Source organism: Lampetra fluviatilis, chromosome 65 (assembly GCF_964198595.1).
Source record: "Lampetra fluviatilis chromosome 65, kcLamFluv1.1, whole genome shotgun sequence".
NCBI lineage: Eukaryota > Metazoa > Chordata > Hyperoartia > Petromyzontiformes > Petromyzontidae > Lampetra > Lampetra fluviatilis.
The window spans coordinates 2,468,491-2,480,560 of NC_136339.1; the positions used below are offsets into that span (position 1 = coordinate 2,468,491).

Sequence of the window (12,070 nt, forward strand, 5' to 3'; positions counted from 1 at the left end):
TTTTATTTCTAGTTCCAAATCAAGTTTGTGTCATCTTCTTGGATGGTGAGAGAGGAGAGGTCAGTCGTGAGAGGCTGGAGGCGAGAGATAATAAAGCCTCCCATTATATCTCACGTCTTGAGTCGAAGACTGTGTTTGTTCATAAGCCGATTGATTACATACTCTTAGGTTTTTCGGTAAAGTCACGTAGTTAAAAAATAAAAAAATACAGAAATAATAATAGAAATAAAATAATAAATCACGACGTTTCGGAGGCAACACAAGTCTCCGTCATCAGGTGGGACCGTCACAGCCAGATTTACTGTCTCAAGTGAGGCAAAATTGCAAGAGTCAAGCTCTTAAAAACAAGTTTAAGGGGGGAGGGAAGGGGGAGGGGCTTATCTGAATGTGGCAGCCAATGAGTGGAACGTATTGGGGGGTGGGCGGGGCTAAAAGAGAACAGTTGGTGCATCTTGTTGATTCTAGATTTGAAGCTTGTGTTGCCTCCGAAACGTCGTGATTTTTATTTTACTTTTATTAATTTTATTTTTTACCTATGTGACTTTACCGAAAAAACCTAAGAGTAAGACATCTTGTCGATGTTTTAACCGATGTTGGTTGACAATCCAAATACAGAAAAGGAGAGGAGAGCTGTTGATTATTTACAGTTGATAATCGATTTTCTAGGATACGATTTTATCCGGCTTCCAATGTTATCCAGTGGTCCCAGGCAGAGCTGGCAAAACCGCTCTGAAGGTGATCGGGCACCATGTAGCGTGACACAAAACGTAGCTATGCTCGATTTCAACGTCATATATACAGAGTACATTATGCAATACAGACTTGTTAAACAATGACAAGTATGCAAGTAGATACACCACCCCATGTGAAAGTCTTCGAGATTGGATTGGCAAGTAGGGTAAGGTAAATACAGTAACTTTATAAGGTATAGTCTATTTGTGTGCTTATTCATCCCAATTGAATCCAGCAAACACATTTCAAGCACAAAAAAACAAAGAATGGAACAATGTGCAAAAATAAGCAATTTTAAACAATGATTAGTGAAAATCCTGTGCCACCGAAGCCACTGGATAACACTGGTCAACACTATTTTTCTGGCATAAGGTATTCCAACGGTTTTAAGGTAATTTTGGGGTGCTGATTCCAAATCTGGCATCAGTTTTTGTCTATCACCTCAGGTTTTTGAGATATCAAATATTGCATTTTCAATAAAAACTGCAGAAGAAAAATATTAAATAAATATGGATATCTACATAAAATTATATTATAAACACACCATCCTAAAAATACAGCACCATATTTTAACTCTAAAGCAGTCACTGACTCGCAACAACTTGCAATCATAAGTGACAGAGTTAATTCCGGGTAAAATCAATGAAAATGGAGTATGCCGATAGCATAAAAATGAGATGTGATAGAGCAAATCTGAGATCTGATTTGGAATCAGCACCCTGAAATTAGTCTAAAACAGCTGCAAAAGTCCAGGCCAGAAAAACATGTTTTTTTTTTGCTGACCAGTGCAATCGATCATCTCCTGTCGATTATTCTGCGAGATTATTTGGTCCCAAGAGGGAAAGAAATTTGGAAATCTTTGCCACCATCAGCCATAGTCAAGCCACTGCTGGATGATGAAAGCCTCCTAACCCCATCATCAACATCATGCAAGTGTACTGTATTGAATTGTAGAATACTGTACGATAGTGTACTGTATGCCAATAAACAATTGTATGCCAGTGCACTGTACTGTATTCTAGTGCACTGTACTGTATGTAGTACACTGCACTGTACGATAGTACACTGTACTGCACGATAGTGCACTGTACTGCACGCTAGTGCACTGTACTGTATGTGGCGCACTGTACTGTATGCTAGTGCACTGTACTGTAAGCTAGCGCACTGTACCGCATGCTCACGCACCGCACTGTACTGTAGCCAACGCACTGTACTGTACATAGCGCACTGTACTGCACGATAATGCACTGTACTGTACGCTAGTGCACTGCACGCTAGCGCACTGTACGCCAATGCACTGTACTGTACGCTAGTGCGTCGTACTGTACGACAGTGCACTGTACTGCACGCTAGTGCACTGTACTGAACGCTAGCACACTGTACTGTACGACAGTGCATTGTACTGTATATATCACACTGTACTGTATGCCAGTACACTGTCCTGTATGACAGCACACTGTACTGTACCCCAGTGCACTGTATGCTAGAGCACTGTACTATATGATAGTGCACTGTACTGTAGGCTAATGTACAGTGTTGCATGTTGTGCGTACTGTGCCGTGCAGCAGTTTCTAGATTGTCGTGTTTTTGTTGTTTGGCTGGAACCGGGTTCGCCTGTAAAATCAACAACAAAAATGAATACAGTGCACGTGTACAGTATTCCTTAGCGTCGGATATCTGCTTGCCGTGACGTCAATTGTCCAGACACCACTCACAGGATGACGTCATTAACCTGTGTGAAATGTCGCGTTTTGGTAACAGGATGACGTCTTAACCTGTGTCAATTCTCACTTTTTGGTAACAGGATGACGTCATTAACCTGTGTCAATTCTCACTTTTTGGTAACAGGATGACGACTTTAACCTGTGTGAATTGTCACTTTTTGGTAACAAGATGACGTCATTGGCCCGTGTTGATTCTCAGTAGTTATGGTGACAGGAGAACAGGCGGGAGTGTTTCAGGAGGGGTTGGGGTCGTGGTTGGGGTAGTGATAGTGATAGGGGTTGGGGTAGTGATGGGGGTTGGGGTAGTGATGGGGGTTGGGGTAGTGATGGGGGTTGGGGTAGTGATGGGGGTTGGGGTAGTGATGGGGGTTGGGGTAGTGATGGGGGTTGGGGTAGTGATGGGGGTTGGGGTAGTGATGGGGGTTGGGGTAGTGATGGGGGTTGGGGTAGTGATGGGGGTTGGGGTAGTGATGGGGGTTGGGGTAGTGATAGGGGTTGGGGTAGTGATAGGGGTTGGGGTAGTGATAGGGGTTGGGGTAGTGATAGGGGTTGGGGTAGTGATAGGGGTTGGGGTAGTGATAGGGGTTGGGGTAGTGATAGGGGTTGGGGTAGTGATAGGGGTTGGGGTAGTGATAGGGGTTGGGGTAGTGATAGGGGTTGGGGTAGTGATAGGGGTTGGGGTAGTGATAGGGGTTGGGGTAGTGATAGGGGTTGGGGTAGTGATAGGGGTTGGGGTAGTGATAGGGGTTGGGGTAGTGATAGGGGTTGGGGTAGTGATAGGGGTTGGGGTAGTGATAGGGGTTGGGGTAGTGATAGGGGTTGGGGTAGTGATAGGGGTAGTGATAGGGGTTGGGGTAGTGATAGGGGTTGGGGTAGTGATAGGGGTTGGGGTAGTGATGGGGGTTGGGGTAGTGATGGGGGTTGGGGTAGTGATAGGGGTTGGGGTAGTGATAGGGGTTGGGGTAGTGATAGGGGTTGGGGTAGTGATAGGAGTTGGGGTAGTGATAGGGGTTGGGGTAGTGATAGGGGTTGGGGTAGTGATAGGGGTTGGGGTAGTGATAGGGGTTAGGGTAGTGATAGGGGTTAGGGTAGTGATAGGGGTTAGGGTAGTGATAGGGGTTGGGGTAGTGATAGGGGTTGGGGTCGTGATAGGGGTTGGGGTCGTGATAGGGGTTGGGGTCGTGATAGGGGTTGGGGTAGTGATAGGGGTTGGGGTAGTGATAGGGGTTGGGGTAGTGATAGGGGTTGGGGTCGTGATTGGGGTAGTGATAGTGATAGGGGTTGGGGTAGTGATAGGGGTTGGGGTAGTGATAGGGGTTGGGGTAGTGATAGGAGTTGGGGTCGTGATTGGGGTAGTGATAGGGGTTGGGGTAGTGATAGGGGTTGGGGTCGTGATTGGGGTAGTGATAGGGGTTGGGGTAGTGATAGGGGTTGGGGTAGTGATAGGGGTTGGGGTAGTGATAGGGGTAGTGATAGGGGTTGGGGTAGTGATAGGGGTTGGGGTAGTGATAGGGGTTGGGGTAGTGATAGGGGTTGGGGTAGTGATAGGGGTTGGGGTAGTGATAGGGGTTGGGGTAGTGATAGGAGTTGGGGTAGTGATAGGGGTTGGGGTAGTGATAGGGGTTGGGGTAGTGATAGGGGTTGGGGTAGTGATAGGGGTTGGGGTAGTGATAGGGGTTGGGGTAGTGATAGGGGTTGGGGTCGTGATTGGGGTAGTGATAGTGATAGGTATTGGGGTAGTGATAGGGGTTGGGGTAGTGATAGGGGTTGGGGTAGTGATAGGGGTTGGGGTAGTGATAGGAGTTGGGGTCGTGATTGGGGTAGTGATAGGGGTTGGGGTAGTGATAGGGGTTGGGGTAGTGATAGGGGTTGGGGTCGTGATTGGGGTAGTGATAGGGGTTGGGGTAGTGATAGGGGTTGGGGTAGTGATAGGGGTAGTGATAGGGGTTGGGGTAGTGATAGGGGTTGGGGTAGTGATAGGGGTTGGGGTAGTTATAGGGGTTGGGGTAGTGATAGGGGTTGGGGTAGTGATAGGGATTGGGGTAGTGATAGGGGTTGGGGTAGTGATAGGGGTTGGGGTAGTGATAGGGGTTGGGGTAGTGATAGGGGTTGGGGTAGTGATAGGGGTTGGGGTAGTGATAGGGGTTGGGGTCCTGATTGGGGCAGTGATAGTGATAGGGGTTGGGGTAGTGATAGGGGTTGGGGTAGTGATAGGGGTTGGGGTAGTGATAGGGGTTGGGGTAGTGATAGGGGTTGGGGTAGTGATAGGGGTTGGGGTAGTGATAGGAGTTGGGGTCGTGATTGGGGTAGTGATAGGGGTTGGGGTAGTGATAGGGGTTGGGGTCGTGATTGGGGTAGTGATAGGGGTTGGGGTAGTGATAGGGGTTGGGGTAGTGATAGGGGTTGGGGTAGTGATAGGGGTAGTGATAGGGGTTGGGGTAGTGATAGGGGTTGGGGTAGTGATAGGGGTTGGGGTAGTGATAGGGGTTGGGGTAGTGATAGGGGTTGGGGTAGTGATAGGAGTTGGGGTAGTGATAGGAGTTGGGGTAGTGATAGGGGTTGGGGTAGTGATAGGGGTTGGGGTAGTGATAGGGGTTGGGGTAGTGATAGGAGTTGGGGTAGTGATAGGGGTTGGGGTAGTGATAGGGGTTGGGGTAGTGATAGGGGTTGGGGTAGTGATAGGGGTTGGGGTAGTGATAGGGGTTGGGGTAGTGATAGGGGTTGGGGTAGTGATAGGGGTTGGGGTAGTGATAGGAGTTGGGGTAGTGATAGGGGTTCGGGTAGTGATAGGGGTTGGGGTAGTGATAGGGGTTGGGGTAGTGATAGGGGTTGGGGTAGTGATAGGGGTTGGGGTCGTGATTGGGGTAGTGATAGTGATAGGTATTGGGGTAGTGATAGGGGTTGGGGTAGTGATAGGGGTTGGGGTAGTGATAGGGGTTGGGGTAGTGATAGGAGTTGGGGTCGTGATTGGGGTAGTGATAGGGGTTGGGGTAGTGATAGGGGTTGGGGTAGTGATAGGGGTTGGGGTCGTGATTGGGGTAGTGATAGGGGTTGGGGTAGTGATAGGGGTTGGGGTAGTGATAGGGGTAGTGATAGGGGTTGGGGTAGTGATAGGGGTTGGGGTAGTGATAGGGGTTGGGGTAGTTATAGGGGTTGGGGTAGTGATAGGGGTTGGGGTAGTGATAGGGATTGGGGTAGTGATAGGGGTTGGGGTAGTGATAGGGGTTGGGGTAGTGATAGGGGTTGGGGTAGTGATAGGGGTTGGGGTAGTGATAGGGGTTGGGGTAGTGATAGGGGTTGGGGTCCTGATTGGGGCAGTGATAGTGATAGGGGTTGGGGTAGTGATAGGGGTTGGGGTAGTGATAGGGGTTGGGGTAGTGATAGGGGTTGGGGTAGTGATAGGGGTTGGGGTAGTGATAGGGGTTGGGGTAGTGATAGGAGTTGGGGTCGTGATTGGGGTAGTGATAGGGGTTGGGGTAGTGATAGGGGTTGGGGTCGTGATTGGGGTAGTGATAGGGGTTGGGGTAGTGATAGGGGTTGGGGTAGTGATAGGGGTTGGGGTAGTGATAGGGGTAGTGATAGGGGTTGGGGTAGTGATAGGGGTTGGGGTAGTGATAGGGGTTGGGGTAGTGATAGGGGTTGGGGTAGTGATAGGGGTTGGGGTAGTGATAGGAGTTGGGGTAGTGATAGGAGTTGGGGTAGTGATAGGGGTTGGGGTAGTGATAGGGGTTGGGGTAGTGATAGGGGTTGGGGTAGTGATAGGAGTTGGGGTAGTGATAGGGGTTGGGGTAGTGATAGGGGTTGGGGTAGTGATAGGGGTTGGGGTAGTGATAGGGGTTGGGGTAGTGATAGGGGTTGGGGTAGTGATAGGGGTTGGGGTAGTGATAGGGGTTGGGGTAGTGATAGGAGTTGGGGTAGTGATAGGGGTTCGGGTAGTGATAGGGGTTGGGGTAGTGATAGGGGTTGGGGTAGTGATAGGAGTTGGGGTAGTGATAGGGGTTGGGGTAGTGATAGGGGTTGGGGTAGTGATAGGGGTTGGGGTAGTGATAGGGGTTGGGGTAGTGATAGGAGTTGGGGTAGTGATAGGGGTTGGGGTAGTGATAGGGGTTGGGGTAGTGATAGGGGTTGGGGTAGTGATAGGGGTTGGGGTAGTGATAGGGGTTGGGGTAGTGATAGGGGTTAGGGTAGTGATAGGGGTTGAGGTAGTGATAGGGGTTGGGGTAGTGATAGGGGTTAGGGTAGTGATAGGGGTTAGGGTAGTGATAGGGGTTGGGGTAGTGATAGGGGTTGGGGTAGTGATTGGGGTTGGGGTAGTGATGGGGGTTGGAGTAGTGATAGGGGTTGGGGTAGTGATAGGGGTTGGAGTAGTGATAGGGGTTGGAGTAGTGATAGGGGTTGGGGTAGTGATAGGGGTTGAGGTAGTGATAGGGGTTAGGGTAGTGATAGGGGTTAGGGTAGTGATAGGGGTTGGGGTAGTGATAGGGGTTGGGTAGTGATAGGGGTTGGGGTAGTGATAGGGGTTAGGGTAGTGATAGGGGTTAGGGTAGTGATAGGGGTTGGGGTAGTGATAGGGGTTGGGGTAGTGATAGGGGTTAGGGTAGTGATAGGGGTTGGGGTAGTGATAGGGGTTAGGGTAGTGATAGGGGTTAGGGTAGTGATGGGGGTTAGGGTGGTGATGGGGGTTGGGGGTAGTGATAGGGGTTGGGGTAGTGATAGGGGTTGGGGTAGTTATAGGAGTTGGGGTAGTGATAGGGGTTGGGGTAGTGATGGGGGTTGGGGTAGTGATAGGGGTTGGGGTTGGGGTAGTGATAGGGGTTGGGGTAGTGATAGGGGTTGGGGTAGTGATGGGGGTTGGGTAGTGATGGGGGTTGGGGTAGTGATGGGGGTTGGGGTGGTGATAGGGTTGGGGTAGTGATAGGGGTTGGGGTAGTGATGTGGGTTGGAGTAGTGATAGGGGTTGGGGTGGTGATAGGGGTTGGGGTAGTGATAGGGGTTGGGGTAGTGATAGGGGTTGGGGTAGTGATGGGGGTTGGGGTAGTGATAGGGGTTGGGGTAGTGATAGGGGTTGGGGTAGTGATGGGGGTTGGGGTGGTGATAGGGGTTGGGGTGGTGATAGGGGTTGGGGTAGTGATAGGGGTTGGGGTAGTGATAGGGGTTGGGGTAGTGATAGGGGTTGGGGTAGTGATGGGGGTTGGGGTAGTGATAGGGGTTGGGGTAGTGATAGGGGTTGGGGTAGTGATGGGGGTTGGGGTAGTGATGGGGGTTGGGGTAGTGATAGGGGTTGGGGTAGTGATAGGGGTTGGGGTAGTGATGGGGGTTGGGGTAGTGATAGGGGTTGGGGTAGTGATGGGGGTTGGGGTAATGATAGGGGTTGGGGTAGTGATAGGGGTTGGGGGTAGTGATGGGGGTTGGGGTAGTGATGTGGGTTGGAGTAGTGATAGGGGTTGGAGTAGTGATAGGGGTTGGGGTAGTGATGTGGGTTGGAGTAGTGATAGGGGTTGGGGTAGTGATGGGGGTTGGGGTGGTGATAGGGGTTGGAGTAGTGATAGGGGTTGGGGTAGTGATGGGGGTTTTGGGTAATGATAGGGGTTGGGGTAGTGATGTGGGTTGGAGTAGTGATAGGGGTTGGGGTAGTGATGGGGGTTGGGGTGGTGATAGGGGTTGGGGTAATGATAGGGGTTGGGGTAGTGATAGGGGTTGGAGTAGTGATAGGGGTTGGGGTAGTGATGGGGGTTGGGGTGGTGATAGGGGTTGGGGTAGTGATAGGGGTTGGAGTAGTGATAGGGGTTGGGGTAGTGATGGGGGTTGGGGTGGTGATAGGGGTTGGGGTAGTGATGTGGGTTGGAGTAGTGATAGGGGTTGGGGTAGTGATGGGGGTTGGGGTAATGATAGGGGTTGGGGTAGTGATAGGGGTTGGAGTAGTGATAGGGGTTGGGGTAGTGATGTGGGTTGGAGTAGTGATAGGGGTTGGGGTAGTGATGGGGGTTGGGGTGGTGATAGGGGTTGGGGTAGTGATAGGGGTTGGGGTAATGATAGGGGTTGGGGGTGGTGATAGGGGTTGGGGTAGTGATGGGGGTTGGGGTAGTGATAGGGGTTGGGGTGGTGATAGGGGTTGGGGTAGTGATGGGGGTTGGGGTAGTGATAGGGGTTGGGGTAGTGATAGGGGTTGGGGTAGTGATAGGGGTTGGGGTAGTGATAGGGGTTGGGGTAATGATGGGGGTTGGGGTAGTGATAGGGGTTGGGGTAGTGATAGGGGTTGGGGGTAGTGATGGGGGTTGGGGTAGTGATAGGGGTTGGGGTAGTGATGGGGGTTGGGGTAGTGATGGGGGTTGGGGTAGTGATGTGGGTTGGAGTAGTGATAGGGGTTGAGTAGTGATAGGGGTTGGGGTAGTGATGTGGGTTGGAGTAGTGATAGGGGTTGGGGTAGTGATGGGGGTTGGGGTAATGATAGGGGTTGGGGTAGTGATGTGGGTTGGGGTAATGATAGGGGTTGGGGTAGTGATGGGGGTTGGGGTGGTGATAGGGGTTGGGGTAATGATAGGGGTTGGGGTAGTGATAGGGGTTGGAGTAGTGATAGGGGTTGGGGTAGTGATGGGGGTTGGGGTGGTGATAGGGGTTGGGGTAGTGATAGGGGTTGGAGTAGTGATAGGGGTTGGGGTAGTGATGGGGGTTGGGGTGGTGATAGGGGTTGGGGTAGTGATGTGGGTTGGAGTAGTGATAGGGGTTGGGGTAGTGATGGGGGTTGGGGTAATCATAGGGGTTGGGGTAGTGATAGGGGTTGGAGTAGTGATAGGGGTTGGGGTAGTGATGTGGGTTGGGGTGGTGATAGGGGTTGGGGTAGTGATAGGGGTTGGGGTAATGATAGGGGTTGGGGTGGTGATAGGGGTTGGGGTAGTGATGGGGGTTGGGGTAGTGATAGGGGTTGGGGTGGTGATAGGGGTTGGGGTGGTGATAGGGGTTGGGGTGGTGATAGGGGTTGGGGTGGTGATAGGGGTTGGGGTAGTGATAGGGGTTGGGGTAGTGATGGGGGTTGGGGTAGTGATAGGGGTTGGGGTAGTGATAGGGGTTGGGGTAGTGATAGGGGTTGGGGTAGTGATAGGGGTTGGGGTAAGTGATAGGGGTTGGGGTAATGATGGGGGTTGGGGTAGTGATAGGGGTTGGGGTAATGATGGGGGTTGGGGTAGTGATAGGGGTTGGGGTAATGATGGGGGTTGGGGTAGTGATAGGGGTTGGGGTAGTGATAGGGGTTGGGGTAGTGATAGGGGTTGGGGTAATGATAGGGGTTGGGGTAGTGATAGGGGTTGGGGTAGTGATAGGGGTTGGGGTAGTGATAGGGGTTGGGGTAGTGATAGGGGTTGGGGTAATGATAGGGGTTGGGGTAGTGATAGGGGTTGGGGTAGTGATAGGGGTTTGGGGTAGTGATAGGGGTTGGGGTAGTGATAGGGGTTGGGGTAGTGATAGGGGTTGGGGTAGTGATAGGGGTTGGGGTAAGGGAGAAGAGGTCGGGGTTTGAAGGAACGGAAGCTGCAGATTATTAGTAACAAGCTGGACTACCCGGCTTCACCCAGGACTTGGATTCACCACGCCCAGCCGCCTTTGTCTCCCCAGTGGCGATGTTTACACATCGCACCAGTTACTCGTTTGAGGCTGAGTCGACCTAGGGGAGACCCAGGAGCGGTTCAAATAATCGTCACCGGTGGTTGCCGTGAGCGGGAATCGAACTCGGGTCGCCGGGTTCGTAGCGCAGCGCGCTAACCACTGCACTACAATGCGTTACGCTTCCGCATGTGCGGGTCACGTGACAGATGTGGCGTCACATCTCACATGCCGTGCAAAAAATAACTGCATTATTGAGCTCCCCCCCCCAACAAAGGTATATTTTTATAATGTTTGCATGGTGTACAGTCTGGAAAGTAGCCACATGGCAAATTTCCAGTTTGTTGCATGTCGGGAAGTACGCTAAACATTTTGAACAGACACACATTCACAACTGGAGATGATGATCCATCTCTTGATGTCCAGCACCTGTGCTCAAAGCGGGACGCTTCCTATGTTTCTGGCACCACCCTCCGATCCAAAAGACAAATACCCCCCGTGTAGACCTCCCCCCACCCCAGTTACCGGTTCAGATAATCGTCATCGGTGTCGTCGGCGATCGTGAGCGGGAATCGAACTCGGGTCGCCGGGTTTGTCGCGCGTGACCGCTACTGCCAACACCGTCGCTCCGTCCCGCGTGCACTCAAAACGCGGAACGACGCAACCCCCCCCCCCGTGCCTCACCCGAACAGCAGCCGTGACGCCGTCTCAACGAAAACACGCTGGAAGCACCTCGCACTGGCCGAGTGACCAATACTCAGCATTGCCCGGTGTGGGGACCACCTGCAAACCACAACCACCTGCAAACCTGCAGCTGCCACCCAACTGCCATCCAACTGCCACCCACCTGCCACCCACCTGCCATCCAACTGCCACCCACCTGCCATCCAACTGTCACCCACCTGCACACCAACTGCTACCCACCTGCACACCAACTGCCACCCACCTGCCACCAACTGCCACCCACCTGCACACCCAACTGCCACCCAACTGCCACCCAACTGCCACCCACCTGCACACCAACTGCCACCCACCTGCACACCAACTGCCACCCACCTGCACCCACCTGCCACCCACCTGCCACCCAACTGCCACCCAACTGCCACCAACTGCCACCCACCTGCACACCAACTGCCACCCAACTGCCACCCAACTGCCACCCAACTGCCACCCACCTGCCACCCACCTGCCACCCACCTGCACACCAACTGCCACCCACCTGCCACCCACCTGCCACCCACCTGCACACCAACTGCCACCCACCTGCCACCCACCTGCCACCCACCTGCACACCAACTGCCACCCACCTGCCACCCACCTGCACACCAACTGCCCCCCACCTGCCACCCACAGGCCGACACTCCACATTCCCTGGTGCGGGAAACCATCCGCAAACCACCAATATCTGACTCATTAATCAGCCAGCCAAGCCTCACCCCCCCCCCTCCTTGCCTGCAAGACACCGTCAACGCACATCTCGCCGATTGACACGTTCAGCCACCGTGAATCAAAATGAACACCAACTTCAGTCTCTCCGATGTTAGCTGCAGGCAATGGTATCTTAACCTGGGGTGAGAGATGCCCTTTCTGGGGAGTGCGAGACATGGGCAGATTTTTTTCTTTGAAGGTAAATAATCAAAAACACAAATTAAGGATGGGCAAACGCAAGTCACAACTAACTTTGTTTCATCAAACCCCACGTATGTATTGACATTGCGCACTTTTTATTACGACGGAGAAATAAAGGTGCGTAAGGCTGCAGTAAAGGTTATAAGGTCTACCTACAGTAGCTCTCTGGGATCACGCAGTGCGTGTGTTTTCAACATTGTTGACGTGTAGAATCACGCAGGTGAGGTTGGGGTTCACGTGGTTGGACAAACAGGTTGAGACCCACCGGGTACACACACACACACACATCCAGGTGACTCACCTAATACACACACGTGAGACGCACCTAGTACACTCACACAGGTGAACCTCATCTGCCCACACTGGTACACCATACAGGTAAGACCCCC

General features: G+C 52.4%; 1 protein-coding gene across 1 annotated transcript in view; it reads right to left on the reverse strand.

Annotated features, from left to right (window-relative positions):
• The window catches only part of LOC144952016 (suppressor of tumorigenicity 14 protein homolog), a 79,248-nt gene that overhangs the window by 66,656 nt on the left and 522 nt on the right, over window positions 1-12,070 (reverse strand).